This window comes from Pleurodeles waltl, chromosome 1_1 (assembly GCF_031143425.1).
Source record: "Pleurodeles waltl isolate 20211129_DDA chromosome 1_1, aPleWal1.hap1.20221129, whole genome shotgun sequence".
In the NCBI taxonomy this organism is placed as follows: domain Eukaryota; kingdom Metazoa; phylum Chordata; class Amphibia; order Caudata; family Salamandridae; genus Pleurodeles; species Pleurodeles waltl.
In genome coordinates, this window is record NC_090436.1 from 543898557 (window position 1) to 543923812 (window position 25256).

Sequence of the window (25256 nt, forward strand, 5' to 3'; positions counted from 1 at the left end):
CAAATTACATGCTGCGTTCTACTTCGGAATTGTTTGACATCATAAAGCCCCATGCTTTATGCCAGGTGACTGAAATGCCAACCCAGCGCTAACTACCACACCTTCCTGCTAATGGATATATGTAAAAGAACAAGACTGACTATGATATATGCTATGAAACATTATTTATTTACATTCAATAAGTTCAAGTTCCTCTTCCAAGCTGGATGATATATTCACAAATTATTTATTATATTCACAAAACTATGTTTTAAAATAAAAACATGTTTTTAAAAAGAGGACACAACCTCTCCTAATAGTCCCTCAAGCAGCGACTGTGCTTGAGTGACAGCTTCAGCCTGCTGTGAAAGATGATTGGGCATGTAGAATTGATAGCACCAGCACCACGAGTTGTTCAGGTGGTCAGGAGGCCTGGCAAGGGAAGATCATTGATCAAGGAACATCAAATGAAGAACACTATGCACCACACATGCCTGCATAGGTTCCACAAAACTAGAAAGGAGACAAACAAAGGAGCATCGAGGTTGGCAGACCCACTGAGCTCAGGTAGACAAAGCCATATCAGAGGGTGATTCATGTTATGATAAGACATATTTTCACAGCAGGAGGTAGCAAGTCCCAAAAGTGACTGTTGCCTGACTCCAACTGGCCACCATCTTTCCCCAAAGCATTCCTTCCCAATAGCTTTAATTTCCAGTTACCTATATATTAGGAGTGTTTGTCCACTTGAAGCAGATAGTGCTTATTTTGAAAACACTAACTTGCATTGAAGATCAGGGATTCCAAGGACCAGATACTAATGACATACAGCTCTAACGAGTGATTCACACCACAAAGCTATGCAAATAGAGGTGTCAATCAACTTTCTTATGCTAAAAGTTTTTAGTAGTGAAGTTGACCACACACACAGCATCAAAATCATGATGTGCAGCAAAGTGCCCATCTCCAGTTGATTATATAGAAAAGGGAGAATGTCTTGGATGGGCCAGCAAAAAAGCCTTGAATTTATTGCAGAGTCATATCAACTAAAAGAATCGGACCTGGCTTTGTGTCACATCATTATGCCAAGTGAAATCAGGTGCAAAAAGGGGAAATGTCACGTGATATACATACATCTTAAGTGCGGTTTGCACATAATGACATATTTTACATCTCTCTTCCTTATGCAGATGTCAGGAGAAATTACGTTGAATAGAAATCCTGCACCAGACAGCACTGGCCCATCATTTAAACACTGCACAAGGCTGGGCATTATTCTAAAAGTTTTTTTGCGTGTGTGCCAACAACAGGGGCATCATCAGTGCTCAATCCTTTGTAACTCTGATGCTGCACAGTTTTTAATCATTGTTGTAAAGCAGCGCAGTGATCTTTTAGGGTTGAGCGCGCAAGGCCTCTAGCCTGCTGTAATCTCTCTGGGGGCTTTTAACCATGCCCACCGTAGAACCAACAGTTTCATTGATTTGTGGGCTTGCCTTTTAAAATTCGCTTGATTTCCTTTGTGAAAGGCATGCATACGTCATGCCTTTTCTGGTGTTTATCCCTCAAGCACACTGGCTAACTAGTGAAAACATACAAGGCTCCATGTTTTCAGCATGATTTCTGGACTACTTTTTCTTTTCCATTTCCTACTCAGCGTGATCTTGCTGGGCAGTAGTCACGCGCTTTGCATGACATTGGCCCTGTTATATTGATAATTGCACTTTTCCCGATAAGTTTGACTGCTCACGGCGGCCGTCCGCTCGCTTATGTAAAACTGTATTCCTTTTCATTTTATGTGGCAATAAAAGTCCGGTTAGGACTTTACAACACTAACAGCTCTAAGTCGAGCAAATGCGAGACCCTTTGCATTGCAAATGCTTGTTTATGCTGTGCTCCATTGTGTGAAGTAGTAAATAAAGCCCAAATGTTTGCTTATCCACTGTCTTTGGTGTGCTGGCTTTCGTTTTTTTTTATTTTAATGATTTGCTTCAGTGTGAACCTTTCTCGTTTCCATAACTTTTACTTTCAGAACAACTTGTCATCTTTGGCCCTTGCTTTGTGTCTGGTTTGGATCTCTTTGCAGTTAATGTTTACATTGCCTTTAAGCAGTTTTGTTTGTTGGGTCACTCAGCTGGAGTTTTGAGTTAATCTAGTGTTACACTTTTGAGTAATACATCTGGGAGCCCTGAGGCCTTTCTAAGACTAGTGGTGTGCATTGGCCTGAGAGCTGAACGTTCATTATTGCTCATTGCATAAGATGTGACCAGAGGGAATGTATAAATGCAATTAATGTTATCTCTTCTACTCACCGCTGGAGAAGAATTTGATTACTTCCAGAATGTAGAAAATGGAATTCAATGGAAGCCCTCTAGGAGCAGTATGTTCACTTTACAGAACTGTAGCGATTTCTCCTATCTGCTTTTAATTTTTTGGCACTGTTTTTATCGCAACAATCGATGTGTAAACACGTGTTACTGTATTAGAAAGTTTGTGTTCTACAAATGTCAAATTTTCACATGTACGATTTACAGCACCACCTTAGACATAAAGGCCCTCATTCTAACCCTGGCGGTGTAACACCGCCAGGGCAGAGGGCAGAGGAAGCACCGCCAACAGGCTGGCGGTGCTTCCAGGGCCATTCTGACCGCGGCGTCAGAAAAGGGGAACCGGCGGTTTCCCGCCGGTTTTCCCCTGGCCCAGGGAATCCCCATGGCGGCGCTGCAGCCAGCGCCGCCATGGGGATTCCGACCCCCTTACCGCCAGCCTGTTCCTGGCGGTTTTCACCGCCAGGAATAGGCTGGCGGTAACGGGTGTCGTGGGGCCCCTGGGGGCCCCTGCACTGCCCATGCCACAGGCATGGGCAGTGTAGGGGCCCCCTAACAGGGCCCCAACATGATTTTCACTTTCTGCTGAGCAAACAGTGAAAATCGCGACGGGTGCCACTGCACCCGTCGCACCCCTGCAACTGCATCCTCGTTGCAGGGGCATTTCCGCTGGGCCGGCGGGCGCTCTTTTGGAGAGCGCCCGCCGGCCCAGCGGAAATGTAAGAATGGCCGCCGCGTGGTGCGGTCATTTGTCGGCGGGACTTTGGCGGGCGGCCTCGGCCGCCCGCCCAAGTCAGAATCAGGCCCAAAATGTTTGCCACTGTTTCAAAGTATCAATTCCACTATATGACTTCATATCATTAATTTCATCGATATTAATTGCAGTTCTGATTTTAGGTTATAATTGTATTTTAGATTTTGTTCCTGTAATTGTATCCAGTATAAACCAGTATGAGACAGATTGAATTTTTTTATGCAACTTATGAGTGTCCAGTAGTTTATTATAACTGTGCGAATATGCGAATCAGAAGTTTTTTGAAAAGTAATCATACTTGTGAAAATCTACACGAGCTTTATGCTGTGAAAACTGGGGTTTTACATGACCTATTACACATTTATTCTAATTTAGCATGCAAAATGGTACAGCAAAATATACACTTTAAAGAAAACAGAGTGCTGTTACTCTTTTCTTTTTCTTTCGATGCGGTTTTGTGCTTGAAAAAAATCTTTGCAAAATACAGTTCGCTAATTAGCAAACAATCCGCCAGCGGAAGTTTCAATCAAATGACTATGATGTAGGTACCAGTTCCTGTACACAAATCAAACCCAAAAATGTTACTCCTCACTTAATAGCTGGCAGGTAAACACTTCTAAAACATGGCCGTTCGATTCATCACCTGACCTGACGGTGGAACATTTTGCCCTAAATCCTTTGGTGAACACTTTTGATAGTTGATGTTCATCTTTCCCTTGGACTTGTCCTAGTTGCCTCCCCTGTCCTTTCTGCACTTTTAGCCATTATTTTCTCTAATTGTTTTGAAGCCGCTCTTAACCTGACCTAAAAGACACCTTACGAGTGTGGAATGCGTACACTGGAGAATCTAGCATTCTTCCATCAGTTTGCCACAAGCTACATATCCATGAGGCTGCCATGAGTAGATACTTTGGGGATAAAGGGAGCAAACCAGTCGCATGGAATATGTACACGAGAAGTATCGGCTGTTTTCGTAATTCGATACATCTGATGATATTTTCCTTTTAGTATCAATGATAAGAGGGAGGTAGATAATTATATTATTGGTTCTAGTCAACTTTGTTGCCTTAATTCAAGTGTGGTATTTCTGCCTTAGTTCAACATTAACAGATAATTGTTTAGATCAGAGAGTAAAACTATACCCACATGCACTCAAGTCTACCCCATTGGTGGTCTGTAGTTTTTGTTACTGTATCCACGCAGATACTTTTTTTCATTATTAATGATGAGTGCAAGATAGGAATGGTGTTGTTCTATTCAGTGCTTAATTTGTAAATAAAAAGGTGCTGGTGCCCAAAGTCCTCCTCTTAAACATGCAGCTGCTGCAATTAAATGTGCCAACACGGAATACTGAGGCAGCGTAATCCTGAGCATTGATCTTCAATCAATTTACAGCCACTCCCTGCTCCTTCAGCTCACTTTTGGAACTTTCTGCTTTCTTCCATTGTGGCGCTATTTCGTTTATCCTCTTCCTCCGTCTTTCCCATGTGTGTCTTTTGCTCGCAGTAAATGCTGGAGGCAGAAAAATAAGTGCCAGCCCTCAAAAATAAGTGCTGGTGCTCTGCACAGGAAACAACAAGCAGAAACTAAGCACTGGTTCTAGTTCATATTGTTGCCCTGAATCAAATGTAAAAGTCTGCCCGTTTTCAAAGTAACAGTTAATAGATTACTTCACTAGTACAAATCTGTGTTTGTTAATGGCTAAAATACATATTGGACAGAAGGTCAATGCGAGCAGAGCTGAGTTATGGCACGATGGTGCAATTGTAGGCAGAGGAGTAGCTATTGCACTTACCATTTGTCTCTGTGTGTTCTTTTTCAAGTTGGAAGAAGGGAGATTGCTTTCACAGGACCAAAATGTTTAGAGAATCGTGGACAAAACAAATTGCAGAGTGCTTTTGTATGGAAGGCACCTAACAGAACTGAAGCAGAACACAACACGCATCTTGCAAGGTAATATGTCCTGAATCGCTATTGAATGCCTTCGAAGAGAAGCACGCTCTGAGGCATTGGTGTGGCATAAGTAGATTGCTGCATCCATGCTGCCCCCTCAAAACTCAAGAAAATTATATTTCACCAAAAATGAGTGAGACTTTGTTCTTGCAAGATTTCACTGCCCATATGTACAACTAGATCCTGCAGTGTGAGGTTCTGAAGCAAAAGTTGATAGCTCTCTATTCTCGCAGGATTTTGTTAGTGAGAAGAGGGGTCGGCAGCAAGCTCAGGTCTGCTCTTTGAGCTCTTTCTGGGTTTTGTGTGAACGATTTCAGAGAGGACCAGAGACTGTCATTTCAGGGAAGGCAAACACCGCTGCCAATGGCGAGGCATAGACCGGGACATCATGGCCTCTAGCGTTTCAGAGGCATGAACCAACATCCCTGTGGCAGTGGGCATCATGATAGAAACAATCATTTTCAACATGGTTAGTCATTCAACGTTTCCATATAAAATTGTGGCCCATAAACATACTTTTTTAGGGCCGCATTTGCGCCGTTTTTTGACGCAAAAGCGGCGCAAACTTACAAAACACAATTATATTTTGTAAGTTTGCCCCACTTTTGCGTCAAAACATGACCAAATGCGGCGCAAAAAAAGTATAAATATGGGCTTGTGTTTTTCCCAGCTGTTGGAGTGTCAGGGTTTCACTTCCTTGTCTTTCTGTCGTTGCCCCAGGAGTGGTTCCTTTTTCGGGTACTTGCACAGTGGACTGTGGCTTCTGTTTTGGGGGTGTTTGTCTCCTTTCCCCTGTTGTCGGGCCTTCGCCAGCCACTGCCTTTTTTCTTTGCATAGGTGGTGCTGCCTCATTTTTGTCCCGTGGCCTTCGTTCTGCTGTGTGTTTTCTGTCTTGGTCTGTTCCAGTTGTGCTCCCTCCTGGTATGTGGTTGGGGTTCTGGTTAGCCTGTGTCTATGTTTGGTTGCGGTTCCTTGCTAGTTGAGCTGTTTTGGTGTTCAGTCTTGTTTTCCTTGTTCCTGCCTCTTGGGCCATGCTCTGGGGTTCTCCTCCGGTGATGGCTGTTGTTTTGTCTCTCTCTGCTTCCGTCTCTTTGTTGGGCCCGTCCTTTCTCATGGCGGGTTGAGCTCTGTGGGACACTTGTGCTCCCGCTTGGTGTTTGTTTTCTGGCTGGTTCTTTCATGGCCATTGTGGTGGGTCTGCTTCTGGGTCTTCTTGGAGATGGTGGACCCTTTTCTTTGGTGTCTTTCCTCGATGTCTGCATTCTGGGTGGCTTTTCCTGCTTGCTTAGGGTCATTCTCCGGTTCCTGTTTTGTTCCTGTTTGGGGGTGGTTTGTCCTGTGGGGTTCCCCTGCCTGCCTGTTGTCTCCTTTTTGCGGGAGTGGTATTGCATTGCCTTCGCTCTACTTGCCTCCGGGTCTGCTTCCGCTCTTGTTCCTGTTGTTCGCAGGGTTTAGGGGGCTGGGGGATCCTGTAGGTCCCCTGGCGCTGGTATCTGTTGCTTCTTTCCCCCAGTGGCATTGCTGCCCTGTTTCTCCCTTGCATCCGGGATGTCCTCCGGGTGGTGTCTGTTGGTTCGTGCACTCCTGCGGAGGTCGGGGTTTTGCATTCCCATGGGGTTGCTAATGTTTTTGGCCTTTGTGGCTTCCCTTTCCTTCCACTTTGTTCCTGCGGCAGCTCTCTGTCTGGTTGTTGTCTGGCCTGGTCTGATTTGTTTGGGCTTCCCCGTTTTTGAGCTATCACTGTGTGGTATTTTCGGCTCTGTGCCTTTGGTTGGTGTCCCGTGTGTCTCTGGAGGTGGCTGCTGTTCCGCTTTGCTTGTTTTCGTGGCCTCCTCATGGGCCCTGTCTTCCGTTGGTGGGCTACGGGGCCTGTGCACTTGTGAGTCTGGGGTCCCCGTCTTGTCTTTTCTGCCTCTGGGGTGCTTTTTGTGTTTTGGCTCTTCCTTTTTCTTGTGGTTCCTTTTTTTTTATTCCGTTGCTTGCATGGCATAATTTTCCTGTCCTGGGTTCTCAGGGTTTGGATGTCTCCAGTCGGTCTCTTCCTTCCTGGCTTTGCCTTGGCCTTTGTGGTTGTTGCTGGGTCCTGCCAGGGAAGGTTTTGTTGGTGAGTGTCTTTTTTGGGTCCCTCTCCCATGCTGTATGTTGCTTTGGCTGTTGGGGTTTCTGGTCTTCCTCCTCTGGGAGGGTTCTCATACTGGTCTTCATGATTGGTTTTTGTCTTCTGGGCTCCGTCTTTGTCTGTTCGCCTTGTGCGCTGCCATGCTGCTGGTGGTGGTTCCTTTGCTTATTGGGTTGGCCTATTTGCTTCCTTTATGCTCAGCCACGGTTTTGGCCTGGGGCTGTCTGTTTGTTGGGGTGCCTCCCTGTTTGGTGTTTTGTTTGGTTCCCCTTCTTGGGGTATTGTGTTGCCTCTGTCCCGTTTACAGAAGGCCAGTTTTGACTGCTTGGGCATTCTCCAATTATTGATGAATGGGACGAGGACTGGAGGGACCTGAGGGTAATGTTCTATTACTTACTGGTAATCTTCATTACTCCTGGTCCTGTTGTCCTCGTCCCATTCATCATGCCCTTCCCACCCTCCTATGCCGCCGGTCTTCTGCTGGGGGCTTGGTACTGCAGGTGGAATGCTGGGTGAGTAGAGCTTATGTACTACCAGAGGGAGGGAGTGGGAGGGGATATCCCAGCATTCCTCTTGTTCTTTTTTTCTGTTGTGGAGATAGTTATCTCCAATTAGTGATGAATGGGATGAGGACAACAGGTCCAGGAGTAATGAACATTACTGGTAAGTAATAGAACATTAGCAGCCCTGGTGCCAGAAGTCAAGAAGAAAGAAGAGAAAACTGGAGGTAGGGAAGGTGAAAGAGACTTTAGGGAACTTTAACGATTAGGGGTCCTCTAGTTATCTCACTTATGTTGTTATAATGCAAGTGGGTGTCTTGTATCTTTCCGGTGGTGTCTTTACCCAGAAAATTGCAAGCCATATTTTAGAATTAGTGCGAAAAACGTTGTGAGAATACACTATCGAAATTCTGATAAACATTTAAATGTTCTTCAAATAACTGGTTTTAATGTTGATATGGAAATCATTTAACTTTTGGCACGTGGGTTACTTTACCCTCGTCTTGTACTTCTTTTGGCAGAGAAGGCGTTGCTTTCCACTTCTGTTGAGCTGCCTACTTTATTGCTTACCTGTGGTTGTTGTTTGTTTAGCATGGGTGCTAAATCGAGTAGTTGCCCACACAACACATTTCATTCATGACTAATAAATTGTGATACTTTATCAAGACGTCCAATTATGGCATGTATTATAATCATCAAGTTTCATTGTAGAGTAGTCAGTTTAACTGTTCATTTGACTTCAAATTACTTGTGTTCAACAATCCGGTTCTCCGCAGTCGTTTAGTCTGATCTCGATGTATCAGTAGTTGGATTTCATGCGTATGGAGAGATTACCTATCTGTGCACAGTTAACTTACGTAAAATGTCTTTGTGATGCACCATGTGTGTTTGCTTTTGGGATGCGGAGACGGTAAGTAAACAGAACCCATTAATTCCTTCATAAAAGCAAATAGGAAACTGCTGATCTGCCTAAAGTGGGCTGCAAAACCTGTGATATCTATCGCCAGTGAACGATATCACTTCAAATGTCAAATGATAATTTAATGAATCGACGTCGATGTGTGGCACAACAATAATGCAAATATAATGTGCATCTCTCTGTCTTACATTTTGGACAAAAGGCCTCCATATAGTTTCAAGGTCACCTTCTCTGTCCAAAAACTACCAAGTCAGACAAGTGCTAATATATTCTCCATCTTTACCTTGAGAACACTTGCGAGGTCATCATTTTGAAATATGTTAAATTCTTCATTGGCGGCTGGTGAGCTTTGAAAGTGGTGGGACACATAGTGAAATCCTGAAAATTTCACCGCAAGCACGTACAACGAGTGAGATCAAACACAAATGTCCCAAAGGGGGATTCACGGATATTTTTCCGGTGAAAAATTATTTTAAAACATGAGATAATAAGGTTAATTTTCCAGCACAATTTCGATATAAATTGACCAAAAAGCAATAGTAGTTACATGCATTCCTAAAGAAATAATCATAAAAAATATTTCAGAGAATTCCTAGTTTACCAGGTGAGCTTGACCTCCACTGTGGTGCTGGCCAGTGGGAGGTCCTCTGAGAAAATTTTGAAAATGTAGTTTATGTTTTAGAGCAGTGGTCCCCATCCTGTGGCCCGGGACCCCTGGTGGTCCACAAAGCCTCCTTAGGGGGTCCGCGACTGCTTAGTAAATTAAATAATATTAAAAGACTTTGGCCCTCATTCTGACCTTGGCGGGCGGCGGAGGCCGCCCGCCAAAGTCCCGCCGTCAGGTTACCGTTCCGCGGTCGAAAGACCGCGGCGGTAATTCTGACTTTCCCGCTGGGCTGGCGGGCGGTCTCCTTCAGACCGCCAGCCAGCCCAGCGGGAAAGAGGCTTCCACGATGAAGCCGGCTCGGAATCGAGCCGGCGGAGTGGAAGCTGTGCGACGGGTGCAGTTGCACCCGTCGCGTATTTCACTGTCTGCGCAGCAGACAGTGAAATACATTTAGGGGCCCTCTTACGGGGGCCCCTGCAATGCCCATGCCAGTGGCATGGGCACTGCAGGGGCCCCCAGGGGCCCCGCGACCCCCCCTACCGCCATCCGGATCTCGGCGGTCCGACCGCCGGGATCTGGATGGCGGTAGGGGGGGTCGGAATCCCCGCGGCGGTGCAGCAAGCTGCGCCGCCGCGGAGGATTCAATGGGGCCGCGGTACACTGGCGGGACCCCGCCAGTGGTGCCGGTCCGACCGCGGCTTTACCGCCGCGGTCGGAATCCCCATTGGAGCACCGCCGGCTTGTCGGCGGTGCTCCCGCGGTCCTCCGCCCTGGCGGTCAAAGACCGCCAGGGTCAGAATGAGGGCCTAGGTCTCCAGCTTTCAGTAATGACTCAGACCCTAGATTCAAATAATGATTCAGTGGGGGTGCCCCGGTTCCAGTAATGATAAAGTAAGGGTCCACAGAAGTCAAAAGGTTGGGAACCACTGTTTTAGAAAATCAAAAATCCTATTGAATACACTGGAATTCGCTTACCTTAATGTAATTTCCATGCTTGTCAGGCTGAAAGTCTTCCAGTCTGAGGATTATGGGCACTTATAAAGCCAGGCCTAGACCAGTTACTATAACTGACTAGTTTTCTTGGGTGGTGCAGCACACTTATTTATTTTCTTATTTATTTACTTATTTATTTTCTGTTGTGGTTGTTGTTTCCTGAAACCTCCATGACTGTTTGCGGGTGTAGCGTCCCTCCCATCCTGGGTATCCGCCAATGCTATGTCACACAAGGAGCCGTAAATAACATCTTTATTCATCTGTGTGTATCTGAAAACTCCTACATTCTAGACCAAGGTTTCATTCAATTCCATTCTAGTGATTACGGCACACTGCTAGGGAGTCTATTTAAAGCCAAAAGGGTTCCGTTATAAAAAGTGCAAGATACTACATCTCCCCCTCTGTTAAATGATTTTCTTTTTTTTTTGCAAAATCAGTAGGCATATATATATATACATATATATTTATACGTGCTACTATATCTCTTCAATCAGTCTTCTTTGCGCTTTGATCGTTTGATTTGATCTGGTTGCTGGAAGCTGTCATCTTCAGTTTCAGAAATTGCTAAAAATGGTAAAGAGGCAGCAGGAGTCACTGAGTTTTCACCGTCAGTCTTTTTTTCACAATTTCAAGTTGAAGACCAATGAATCCCATGCCTAAAGTGAAAAGAGTCTCTGGTAACAGAATTCCCAGGGCACTGGGCAGCCACCATGTGTTCCTTGGTTCAGCATCATAGGAAGCATCGGATTGTCTTTTGTGCATCTATCAGCAATCACCAAACCTCCTTTTCTAAATGAGATGTCCTCTGCATTTCACCTCTTGTCTGCATAAGCTTTTATTTTCTGGTTGTTCACCAAGTCCCTTGTATGAATCATTCTCACTGTGGTCTCTCGTGTTGGACCATTGAGGTAACTTGGTTGTCATTGCTCTCCTGAACATCAAAGTGGTAGGACTTTTGCCTGTGGGCAAGTGGGGTGTTGAATGATGAGCTCACAGAGTAGAATTTAGTACTGTTTTCAAATTGAGCTTGTAAAGAGTTGCATGCTGCACTGCTTTCTTTACCATGTTAATAAAATGTTCAACAGGTCCATTGGCCTGCAGCCACAAAGGCGTAATCTTTTGATGCTTTATGTTCAGATTTTCCAGGAATTCTTTACATTTTTTACTATTAAGGATAGGCCTATGTCAGACTTCACAATGACTGGAATGCCTCTTGTCATGAAGATGCCATCAAGCTTTTCAATGACTCATTCGTAAATGAAAGATGAGAGATCTTCAACTAATGGTAAGCATAAGTATTCATCTACAATCACAGTTAAAGGATGTCCATTATCAAGTGGACCAAATAAGTCAATGGCTACTCTCTTCCAGGCATGTTTAGGGAGATCTCACATGTTCACAGTATGTTGAGTACCATTGGTAGAAAAGCAGTTTCAGGCCTTGAGCTCCTTTTCAACTCTTTCATCTAAGTATGGAAACCAAATTCAGTCTTGGAGAGCTCTCTTTGTGGCGTAATACCAAGATGTCCTTTGCAAGCCACTTCAATTAATTTCTGCCTCAGACTCTCCTGAATCAGGATTCTCGACCCTCGCAATATAACTCCTTTCTGAATTATGGACTGTGACATTTTTGTATTTTTGATACTCAGCATCTTTGGTGAAAGGTCTATCGTGTTGGCTTAATGACTTATGCCCAATTATGTCTTTTAACTTCAGCAGATCAATACCATGGCTCGTGGCAGTTATAATCTGGGCTAACAAGATATCAGCTGGCATACTTGACAATGAAATTAATGTAGACTTTAGTAATCTTTGATGGAGCACAGTGATCTTGTATAGACACTTTAGAGTAGTAAGCAGGATTCTAATTCTTTCCTGGATGATGCACAATTGTATAATTGTATTCTTCCAATCGGAGTCCCCATCATTCAATGCAAGGAGGCATCTTGGCTTTTGGATTGCCAAAGATGGTCAGCAAGGCATGATGATCAGTTAGCAGTGTAAAAGGCTTCAGGAAAACATGTGAATGTTCACAAGCCCATACACAGCTAAGCTTTCTTTCTCAGGTTGTGAATAAATACATTCTGTTTGGGGCAAACTTCTACTAGCATGGACCACAATATGCTGTTGAGCATTTGGGCGTCCACTATTCTGTGCAAGGATAGTGACTCACCTGACCGGGCTAGCATTGACTAGAACCTCTGTATAAAGCTTTGGATTGAAGTATGCCATTTCAGTAGCATTTCCAATGGCATGTTTGATTCTCTTGAAACGTCTCCCACATTCCTGTGGCCATTGAAATTAAACATTTTTCTTCATCAACTCTTGTAATGGAGCAATAACAGTGTAAAGTATTGTATGTTCCTTGAACAGTAACTCGACATGCCAAGAAAAGAATGTACCCTTGAAACATCTTGTGGGGATCAGCATTTGACAGAGCTTGTACTTTTGCAGGACCAGGTGTCGTACCCCCATCAGAAAAGATATGGCCAAAGAATTTTAGTTTTGTCTTTTTGTAATCAACCTTGTCTACATTCAAAGTCATTCTTGTATCACTGAGTAAATAACATACTTGTGTGAGAGCTCTGTTGCCCTTCTTCTGAGTAGCTCCAAAAACTAATATGTCATCACTATAATTGAATGCCTTCATAACAGGCTGTTTGATACATCAAATTATGTCTTGAAAAAGTACCACAGCCAATGACAGGCAAAAACTAATGGCCTCCGTATGAGTTTAGCAGGCCAAACGTCGGCCTGCCAGCCCCCTGCGGAGGAGATCACTAAGGAGCTGGAGGTTTCCCCCCAGCCCTATTACAATGTTTCCATTGGGCTGACCGGTGGAAACCTCAATATTAGGAGGTTTCTGCTTGTCAGACCAGTGGAAACAGAGCGGCTGCATTGGTGTCAGTACCTCAGGGAGCCAAGGCCAATGCCATTGAACAGATGGTGCCCCCAGCACCTTCGGAATGCGCACTGTCAGCTGTAGTAGACAGTGCACATTCTGAGTGGGTGAATTGACCACAACATGGTCATGGGGAGTGCAGGGGCCCCCTGTTGGCCCCAACACTGCCTTTCATGGCAGGGACACCCATATGAAATGGCTGGCAGAAAGCAAAGTCCTGACCAGCACAGCAGTGCTGAACTTAGCACCGCCATGGCTGAGCCGACTTTCACCATTGCCACCCTGTCGGGATCCATGATCCTGGCGGTGGCAGCAGTCACCTGACTGCCCAACCAGCAGGGATGTAATCTGGCAGTTGAACTGCCAGGAGTGCGGTAGTCCAACCGCCACCACGTGTTTGGTGGTAACAAGATCACCAAACTTGTAATAAGGCCCAAAGTTTCTTGTGTCTGAACAAACAACTATGTGTAGAAAAGGTTGTAATGTACCTGCAACTTTCATCAAGTTCCAATTGATGATAACCTTTATTTAAAACAACGTGAAAAAAGTCATTTGCACCATTCAATTATGTTATCATGCCAGCAATGTGTGGACCTGGATGTCGTTCTAATTCAATTGCCTTGTTTGCCTGACGCATGTCAATGCAGATGCGTACAGCTCTTTCACTGTCTTTTTTGCGGACTTCTACTAGGGGAGAGACCCATGGTGTTGGACCAGTGGAACACTCTATATTATCATGCTTAAATAATGATTCAAGTTCTTTTTCACCAGCTTCCTGTAAAAGAAAAGCAGTTTGTCTATGTCTCTGAGGAACAAGATGGTCATCGTCATTAATATGCAGTTTTGCTATTGCTAACGCGTCCCTCTATGATAATGTATTACACATTAGGACAGGTTTTGGGCCAATTAATCTTTTGACCCAGTTGAGAGACACCTTAGGATGAGATAGCTAATCAATGTCAATCAATATGTTAATAATGCCATAAATATTTATTACCACAATGCATTTCACTTTAGTCAAAGACATTAATCGATTCAAGACACCACCATGACCTTGCAGTCATCAATAACCACACCAATTTAGTAAAATTTTATGAATTTTATTCCCCATTAGTTACAATTCTAAAAGCAAGTGTGTTAATCTCATAACCCAGAAACAAAACAACATAGTCACAATATGGCAACTCTGATAAGATTTCATTAAGGCAAGAATCACAAACATCAGAACATAACACGATGTGTACATAGATCAATTCTAGCAGAGTGTCATTAACGCGTCAGTTCAACAAAGCATAGATTCAGTCGTTTGTCTATTTGTGCCAGTTTTAGTGAACCCCTGTCCTAACCACTGATTAGCATTAGCATGTTGGTCTTCATGCAAAATAATTTAGAACACCATTTTGGAAAACATCTAGTTATGTTCTCTGTCAAAAGTAAGCAGTTGGTACCTAGAAAGGAAAAGCAAACAGACAAATCACAATTGCATTGTCATAGTTACCCTCCAAAGTGAGGTCAGCACTCAGGTTCAGTCTTCATCTTCAGGGCATCATTCGATTCGCCATCAATCAAATTCAGCTCTAGGGAATAAAGGTGGGCACTTCCCTCATAAGGAGGCAAAGTGTAAATGGGCAAACTAAGGAAAAAGATGGTTTTAAACACACCAACAAGTCACCAGACAGAGTGACAAAGTTTCTGGATAAAATCAATAGCATTCCCTAACCCACCTAAATGGCTCCCCGGGTCATGGGTTTTTATCCCTTTTTCATTGTACATTCCCCTAAAATTTCATTGGTTTACGGTTATACCCCACTATCTTTACCCTATTAGAAAACAGATTATGTCATTAATCTTTCACCCCATATTATTTTACAGACATTTTATTGGTCCATGTGAATAACGTCTTTGGAGGTAGCACGTCCGGTATGATTTCATCCTTCTGTAATTCTTTGCACATCTTTTGGTCAGTAGCTCCATTGTCTTCACCGGTTTAAACGACCTTGTACATTATATTAATCTACACTGTTGCATTTTGCCTAATATTTTCTACAAGCAAGATGAATTTCATGAGAACCGATCCACCATGGTTACATCCAGCTTCTAGTTGAAGAAAAACAAGAGGTCATGTCCTTTTGCGAGTCAGCACACTGCACGTTAGGAAAACACATTTAATATGAGAGCCAGGCAGCTAAACTTCGGCTCATGCTAACTTAAGGCCTACAGAATTCATTTAGCATAACTGTAATAACATAATCATTACTAATTAGTACAAAACCACATTTTAATATCGTATTTTATCAACATTAGTCATTTCTACAAGTCCCTGTATACATTGGCGGCCACTCCCGTGGTCACGTTTCAAGTGCACGTTTTAAGCAAATCACATTAATACAATTTCTAAATGGCATTATCACACATTATTTCATAACATTGCATGTTAATATAGATTACATAAACTACGCTCTCTCAGTCCCTCCTCTGATGATGCTCGTCATCATACAAACCTTTCCCTTTCAACCTTTCACTTTCAATTTTTCACCTTACGCATAATGCGCATTTCAACACCTTGTCCTTTGTGTGAGCTTTCCCAAATTTCATTAAACATTTTCTCCCTTTCATTTTCTTCATTCCTCTTGCTTCTTTTTGTCCAATTTCTTCTAATTCTTTCATTAATTTTGCATGCACACCATAAACCCAATAAACAAATTAAAACAATTAATAAACCCCCTAACATTTTTGCAAGCACCCCATTCCAAATATTGCTAAACCAGCTCCCTACTCTGGCAATTCCTTTTCCAACTTTCTCCCAAACTCCAGGTTCCTTCAAATCTTTCAAATCTGCAGTATCTCTAGTTAAGTTAGTAAGCATACCTCTAATCTTTTTACTATTATCTGGTATAAATGAGCAACAATGAAGCTCATTGAGCATCTTGCAGACTCCGCCGCTCTTTGCTAAAAGAATGTCTAAAGTAAGACGATTTTGAAGAGTCAGAGCTCTTTCCGCAGCAAGTTCAGTATCCATCAGGAGTATAGCCCCTGTAAAATTTGTCAGCATGTTATCCACAATAGTAGACAACTTTCGAATCTTTATGGAACTTAAGATAACCCCTACTGAAGGAATTATGGCTCCAAATATGTCACCAACGACAGCAGCCGATGTCTCTCGTTTTTGTCTAGCATGTTGTAATTCAGACATTTTAGGTATTTCCTTTAAATCATCAATCTGGTAAATCTTTGGGAAAACTATCCCCAAATAACATGTCCCATACCATCCCTTAGGAAGACGGTAACAAGCATTAAGTCCACATATATAATAGATCCCAGGGATCGCTGGATCCTGTCCATTTAACATGAATGTCCACTTACTCTGAAACAAAAACACATTCCTGCATTCACTCGTTCCCACAAATAAAGTGTCATGCTCAGATTTCGGCCTATATATCCAAAGTCTACCTACATGTAGTGCATCTATAGCTAATTTGCCTTGCGTCTTTATTGCAGTGTAAGCATGATCATTTGCATATGTGCGTTTCTCTAATCCCTTTTCTAGCCTTTCTTTCAGTGCTTTGCGTCTATCATCAGTGTGATCTAAAAAGCTTTTCTGTACAGGTGTCAATAAACAGGTCAGATTGTTGCGGTGTGCATAAGCTGTCCCAAATGTTAGTGTTGGCTCAAAGAAACCTCTAACTAATTTTATGCTATGCTCTTTAGCTAGTTTGTTCAGAAACTCAATCACAGGCACAAAAGAAAACACCACATGCAAATTAGAATCAAAATATTGCACATGTTCCTGATCATAGAATCTTGTTAGTAGCAGACTACAGCTTATCCCGTAAGTTAAAAGAAGACTATGGTAGGTGACCCCCTCTTGTACTGATGAAGGAATCTTTGTACACACATAACAGTTTCTCACATCCATAGTATCAACATACTCATTCAGCAAGCGATAGAAAACATTAGTGGAGAGTTCCCCTTTTGAATTAGTTCCCTCATGCAAGTGTTGTGTATCTTGCTCAAACTTTTCCCATGGAGTTAGTGTAGCCATTTCAGGTTTTGAAGCATTGTTAGTCGCTTTCTTATCCAACAACGGCATTCCCACAATCACACCTATAATTATTATTGCACACACAATACCTAGAATAACACTTAACCAACCACACACTTTACCCTTTTTACTACTACCTCTATTGTAAGCCATGGTCTGTAAAGAATTAGATAGCAGAATAACTCGAAACAAACAATCAACTTGAGGACGATTTAAAAGCTTGTTTTTTTAAAGTTTCTCTTTCTCTTTGCGTATATATTTACAGCGTTTCGCTCACCCCAGGACCCCTTTTTGTCAAATCAGGTTAGCAGCTTGTCATATTCGGTTTTTCAAAGTCAATTCAGGTTTTGAGTGTCACATCCGGTAAGTTAGTCTCTTTTATCAGCTTCCAGGTTTCAATTTCAATTTCAACACAGTTTCTTACTTAAGTGATTTCAGGTACCGTAGTATTGGCCTGGTACTTCTCGATCAAAGCAAAACGCTAAGAATTCTTGCTGCCACTCAGATGTTGTTGCATATGCCCATTCAGGACCTGCGTACCTTCTATTTGCAACTCTTTTTCTTTTCAGTCTGCGTTCACTTTGCAATTCTCCTTCACTCAGATCTTCTACTCTGGTTGTATCGATTTCTTCCTCTATTGTTTCACCTGGGACGATCTTTTCCTTTGCAGCTTGCTCCTTTGGCCAGTTATCACCTTTATGAGTTTTCTTCCTAGTTGGCCTTTCAGAACGCTGAACAGCACCCTCCTCTTGTGCTATGGTGTTTTCTCTTAACGGACCTGCAACTGGCTCAGGAGACACTGGTGTGCTTTGACCTTCCTCTACTATTTCTCCTTCTTCTTCTTCTGGATCTGTAACGGGTTCAAGCTCTAACCCGTATCCGTCTACTTCTCCGAGAACCTCCACTTGACTTAGCTCTCCTGCTGCCTCTACTGAGATAGGCTCACCGTCACCTCTCTCGAACTTATTTACTGTTTGAGGGACTAAGCCATCCTCAGTGGGCTCTCCTGCAGTCTCAGTTCCCCTTTGACTGTTCTCCGGCCCTGAGACTTCTCCTTCTGTTGTTCGGGTGCTTCAAGTTCCTAATCAGTTGGACACGTCACCTTCTTTGTGTGACTGGCGTGTATCCAGTTTGGAACTCCTGCACATTTCACAGCAGTGGTTGTGGTCAGTATTACTTGATATGGTCCCTTCCAGCACGGCTCCAAACACGACTTCCTTACGTGCTTCTTGACAACCACCCAGTCACCGGCTTTCAGTGTGTGACCTGGATCACTGATTGGTGACAATGTGTTGGCCTCCACCTTGTGGGAAAAAGAGCGGACCACATCAGCCAAACCTTTGCAGTAGTCCAACACCATATCATCCGTGATATTCACAAGAGCATTTGCAGGTACTGCGGGTAACCTCATAGCTCTGCCCATGAGGATCTCATGGGGTGATAATCCTCTCTTCTTATCAGGTGTGTTTCTCATTGACATCAGCACTAAGGGCAATGCATCTGGCCATTTCATATTGGTAGCTGCACACATCTTTGCCATTCTCGACTTCAAGGTACCATTCATCTGTTCCACTAGTCCTGATGCTTCGGGGCGGTAGCTACAATGCAGCTTCTGTTCAATGTCTAATGCAGCACACAAGAGCTTTATCACCTCATTGTCGAAGTGTCTGCCCCTATCTGATTCTAAAGAGACCAGAAAACTGAACCTTGGTATTAACTCTCTAAGCAACAGCTTTGCTACTGGGAGACTGTCATTTCTACGTGTAGGGTAGGCTTCAATCCAGTGACTGAAAACACACACAATCACCAACACGTACCTCAAGCCTCCACATACAGGCATTTCGATAAAATCCATCTGCATATTGCTAAACGGAGCTCTATCTCTCCCTATGTGGCTCAAAGTTAGTACAGTCCCTTTTCCTGCATTCATCTGTTGTCAGATGATGCACCTGTGACAGGTAACCTCTGCGGCTTGTCCGAATTTCGGATCGAACCAATCAATTTTTAACAATCTGATCATTGCATCTCTCCCAAGATGTGTCTGTCCATGATAGAGCCTTGCAAATTGTGACCAAAGACTGTTTGGCAAAACTAGCTTCCCCTCCTCTGAAACCCACAAGTCGTCTGCTTTCTGTACACACTGCATTCTCTGCCAGGAGCGTTTTTCTTCCTTGCTTGCACGACCCTGCAGTGATTTTAGCTCATCCAATGTATCAACAACTCTTAATGCAAAGTTCAAACATGTCTCATTTTCAGTTTGTGGTAACAATTCCAACCGAGCCTTTCACCACGGCAATTTCAAGAGGCAACTGAATCGCATGCAACAAATCCTTAATCTGTTCACCATTTTTAACTGGAGAACCAGAAGAGGTCATGAAACCCCTCTGTGACCACAATTGGCCAAAATCATGTACAATGCCAAATCCGTATCTGCTGCCAGTGTAGATAGTGACTTTCAGATTTTCAGCTGCGTGGCATGCCTTAGTAAGAGCAATTAATTCAGCCACTTGTGCGGAATACACTTTTTCGAGCCAGGAGGCTTCTATAATGCCAGTGATTGTACACACAGCATATCCGGCTCTCAGTATCCCGACTGAATCTCTCAAACATGATCCATCAACAAACATAGGGAGTCATTCTGACCTCGGCGGTAAAAGGCTCCTACCGCCGGTCAGAAGACCGTGATTCTACCGCCGCAGCCGCGGAAACCCGCCACGGTCATTCTGACCAACAACTGCCAAGCCGCCAAAAACCCGACATCCACGGAAGGCCGCCTCATCAGCGGGCAGCGATAAACTGGAGATGACCAAACCTCCACCGCCACGCCAACACAAACACGCCCATGCCATTACGACCCACCAATCCACGCGGTGGTCTTTCAGCCGCGGTATTCCATTGGCGGTACACACCGCTGCGGTCAAAATACACACCCAGGCTCCAAAACCCAGCCACATTGGACAATTTGAAATACACACACCTGATACACATACAAACACCACCCCCACACATCCAAGCAACTATAAAACACACACCCACATCACCCACAAACCCCCACTAGTTGGAAATCGGAGAGAAGGCGAGAGAGAGCGAGAGAGAGAGAGAGAGAGAACAGCAATCGAAAACCCCAACACACACAGGAACCCAACATCATCAACCACACCACATCTACGCACACATCACCACACACCACCACTCACATCACCGCAAACACCACCCCACACCTCATCCACACCACCCCATGGCACCCCAAAGACACCCCAGGTTTTCGGACCAAGAACTACGGGTCATGGTGGAGGAAATCATAAGGGTAGAGCCCCAGCTCTTTGGCACACAGGTGCAACACACCACAATAGCCAGGAAGGCGGAGCTATGGCAGAGGATTGTCGACAGGGTCAACGCTGTGGGACAGCATCCCAGAAACCGGGAAGACATCAGAAAGCGCTGGAACGACCTACGGGGGAAGGTACGGTCGATGGCCTCCAGACACAACATCGCTGTGCAGAGGACTGGCGGCGGACCACCACCCACCCCTCCCGAATTCACAGCATGGGAGCAAGAGGTCCGTAACATCCTGCATCCTGCGGGCCTCGCTGGAGTAGGCGGAGGAATGGACTCTGGTAAGTCTAGTCTCAACTACTCCACCCCCCCAACCACCAGCATGCCAACCCACACCCCCACCCTCACCCCCAACCCCCCAGCACACAGCCTCCCTGCCAATGTCTCACCAGCACAACCCACCCAACCCAAAACCAAAACCTGAATGCCAACAAAAACCATGGACACCCATCACCTATGCATGACCACTGCACATACCCATCCCCCCCACAAACCACCCTCACAACTCCTGCCACAAGGGGATGCCAGCACTGGGGGACAAGGGCACCCACAAATCGCACACCATGGAACACACAGAAGCAATAACCATACTCTTTCACCCCTGCAGGGCCCGAACGCCAACACACCGGCCAGGAGGGTCCAGATATGTCCATCCCACCCCCAGAACAGGCCCGCAGTGAGGACAGCAGCTCTGTCGACCTGGAACCTGATGACCAGCCCGGACCATCGGGGACCTCTGGACAGTCGGTTCCCCACACACAGTCACAGGCCACAGCAGACCTAACCCCCTCTGGGAATATCAGCACTGCTCCCACCCAGCGGGCCCATGCCTCTGTCTCCAGGACAGGTCAATCAGCGGTGTGTCCGCCACTACAGGGCACCCAGGCTGACCCAACACCCCAACAACAACAGGGACCTGGGGGCAGTGGTAGTGGGCACACCGTCCAGGGGACAGAGGCCCGGGGAAACAGGGCAACTGGGAGGGCTGCAGTGCGACAGGGGGGGAGGACAGGCCCAGGGAACCGACTCTCCAATAGGCCCTCACCACCATCATGGGAGCATACCACCGCTCCCAGGAGACGATGGCGGCGGTAATGGCCAGGTTCCAGGAGATCCAGGCACAGCAGGAGGAACGGTACATGGGGTACAGAGAGGAGCTCAGGAACATCGTCCAGGCCCTGAACCTAATAGTCACCACATTGCGGGACCATGTGGCACCCCAAAGGGCCCCTGTCACCAGCCCGGACCAGGAACAGCCTACCACCTCCGCCGGCGCTAATGGACAGGAGGCCCCCACACAACGACGGGCCACCAGAACCCCACCTCCTGCTGAAGATCAACCACCCCGCAAGAGGAGCCTGAGATCACAAAGGAAGACAGAGTAGGATGCCAAGACCCCCGCCAGCCTAAGATCCCCCCGGATGTCATTCCACTGTCCCACATCGTCACCCTGTCCAACCTTGAACTGCCCCTGCTCCATCCTTCCACAGGCATATGGACAATGCACCTGTGCGACCGAGAACTGGACTCTGCCATGGACATCACTCCACCCCCACCCATCACCGTTTTACTATCATGGACCTATATGTAGCACTTTAAATAAATCACTTATTGCACATAAAACACTCAGGAGTCTGCTTGTATTCTTAACAAATGTATTATGCATAACGGGTCAAAAATGTGCAGTTACTTTGTGATGACAACATACCAATGTCAATTTGCTTTACTCCATGGCCGAACAAACCAGAAGTCACGCAGTGGGTCATACAGCTCTGAAAAGCCAAGGGAAAGTCACAATTCAGTTGAAAGGAACTGGGGGGAAACACAGAAAGTAGAGATGCAGGAGGCCAGAAGTAAATGTAAAATGACGTGGGGGATTCTTACCTGGGTGCTACTGAAAATACTGTTGTATGACCGTGTCCCTGTTGTCCGTGTCGTCCCCGTCGTCTTCCTCCTCTTCACTCTCCACAGGCTCCACAGCTGCTACAACACCACCATCTGGACCATCCTCCTGCAGAAAAGGCACCTGGCGTCGCAATGCAAGATTGTGAAGCATACAGCAGGCCACGATGATCTGGCACACCTTCTTTGGTGAGTACATGAGGGATCCCCCTGTCATATGCAGGCACCTAAACCTGGCCTTCAGGACCCCGAAGGTCCTTTCTATGATCCTCCTAGATCGCCCATGGGCCTCATTGTACCGTTCCTCTGCCCTGGTCCGGGGATTCCTCACTGGGGTCAGTAGCCACGGCAGGTTGGGGTAACCAGAGTCACCAATTAGCCACACACGGTGTCTCTGTAGCTGTTCCATCACATAGGGGATGCTGCTATTTCGCATAACATACGCGTCATGCACTGACCCAGGGAACTTGGCATTTACATGGGAGATGTACTGGTCAGCCAAACAGACCACCTGGACATTCATAGAATGGTAACTTTTCCTGTTTCTGTACACCTGCTCATCGTCTTTTGGGGGTACTAAGGCCACATGGGTCCCATCAATGGCACCAATGATGTTGGGGATATGTCCAAGGGCATAGAAGTCAGCCTTCACAGTGGCCAAATCACCCTCCTCAGGGAAAATTATGTAGCTCCGCATGTATTTCGTCAGGGCAGACAACACTCTGGACAAAATCTTAGAAAACATAGGCTGAGACATCCCTGATGACATTGCCACTGTTGTCTGAAAAGACCCACTTGCCAAGAAATGGAGGACTGACAGAACCTGCACCAGAGGGGGAATTCCTGTGGGTTGGCGGATGGGGGACATCAGTGCTGGCTCCAGCTGGGCACACAGTTCATGTATAGTGGCTCGGTCAAGTCGGTATCGAAGTATTATATGACGTTCCTCCATTGTCGACAGGTCCACCAGCGGTCGGTACACGGGAGGATTCATCCTTCTCCTCGCAAGTCCCAGCGGACGGTGCCTAGGAAGGACAACATGGAGCACAGAGTCAAACAACCCACAGGTACGTAACTACAGCTTGCACAGTACACGATTGTCAATGCATTGAATGGCTTGTATGAGTGGCAATGCAAGGCCTAGGCCTGTGTGACGCAGTAGTAATTAAGCCCTGTGGTCCCTTGTAATGGCGGCTGCCTGACCTGAGAAGTGTGACAGTGGGATGTGAGGTCAATGCGCTGGCGTGACACACCGTGGCGGTAGGCGGTCGAAGACCGTGGCGCAAAGCCGCATTGGTCAACATCGAACCCTATGGGTTTCACGGGCCAATGACTAGCTGCGCCGGCGGTCGCGGAACGCACCGCGGCGGTATGTGCCGCCGCGGGCGTGACCGCCATTTTCTATCTGATTAATCACTCGAGACCTAATCATCCACAGGAGAGGACCTATACTGCAAGTGCTGCTGTGACCTCGGTCTGGGAGATACAATGGCTGCTGCGACTGGGGAAAGGGCCCCTGCCTTCACGACAGAAGAGTTGGAGAAACTTGTGGATGGGGTCCTACCCCAGTATGCGCGACTCTACGGTCCTCCAGACCAACAGGTAAGTACACTGTGTGCACGTTGAATGGGCTATGCCTGGGTTGTGTATGGTGGATGTAAGATGGTGGAGTGGGGAGCGAATGAGGAGTGCAAGGCACGACAGATGAGAGCATGTGCCACATGGCAAGGTTGGGGAGTGGGGGCCAATTGCATCTATCATGCGGAAAATTGATGATATTTCAATTTCCACCCTGTACATGTCAAATAGGTCAGCGCCCATCAGAAGATCGACATTTGGCGTGCCATCGCCAAGGAAGTCCGGAACCTGGGGGTCCACAACAGACGGGGCACCCACTCCCGCAAGAGGTGGGAGGACATCCGCCGCAGGACCAGGAAGACCGCCGAGTCACTGCTGGGGATGGCCTCCCAACCTAGGAGGGGTGCCAGTCGTACCCTGACCCCCCTGATGTCCCGGATCCTGGCGGTGGCCTACCCCGATTTGGATGGGCGCGTGACGACATCACAGCAGACACAAGGGGGTGAGTACCAGCACATTCAGCTATCTTTACACGCAGTGGAGGCGTCTGGGTGGGGGAGGAGGGCTGTGGGTGACATTAGGCCAGGGTGCTTTCTGTAGTGTAGTCCCCTCCTTTAGGCATGGCCCTGTGCCCCCGCCCCCAACCTCTGTACGGTGCCAGGTACAGCTAGCCATGGTCCTGCATCACCCATGTGCGCGTTTGTTGTCCCTAGACCTGTTGGCCCAGTCACAAGTACTCAGTAGTGTACCCCGATTGCGCGGCTTAGTGCATGAGGCTCCTGTGTCTGTCCTCTCCGCCAACGGTGTTGACAATGCATGTACTCAACCTTTTATTATGTCTCCCCCCACCCTTTTTCTTTATCTTCTTGTGCATGTGTGCTTCAGCATCATCAGGCGGAGGAGACTTGGCACCGGAGCACGAGGGAGCTGCGACTCACAAGGCCCCGGTGGGCCATGGCACAGACACCGAGGCCACCAGTGATACGGAGGGCGAGGGGAGCTTCACAACGGGGAGCCGTGGTGAAACCAGCGACACCGACACGTCCTCGGAAGGGAGCTCCCTAGCGGTGGTGGCAACATCCGTGCCCCCCGCCTCTACAGGTACAGCCGCCACCCAGCGCACCAGCTCCGCCCTCCCAGCAGCCCCTCAGCCTACTCTCCGTGCCCGCTCGCCCAAGAAGGCGGGCGTCTCCTTCACCCCAGGCACCTCAGGCCCTGCCACTGTTACCCCTGCTGCCCTCAGTGAGGAGGTCATTGACCTCCTGAGGACCATCATTGTTGGGCAGACTACCCTTTTGAATGCCATCCAGGGGGTAGAGAGGGAGGTGCATCGTAGCAATGCATACCTG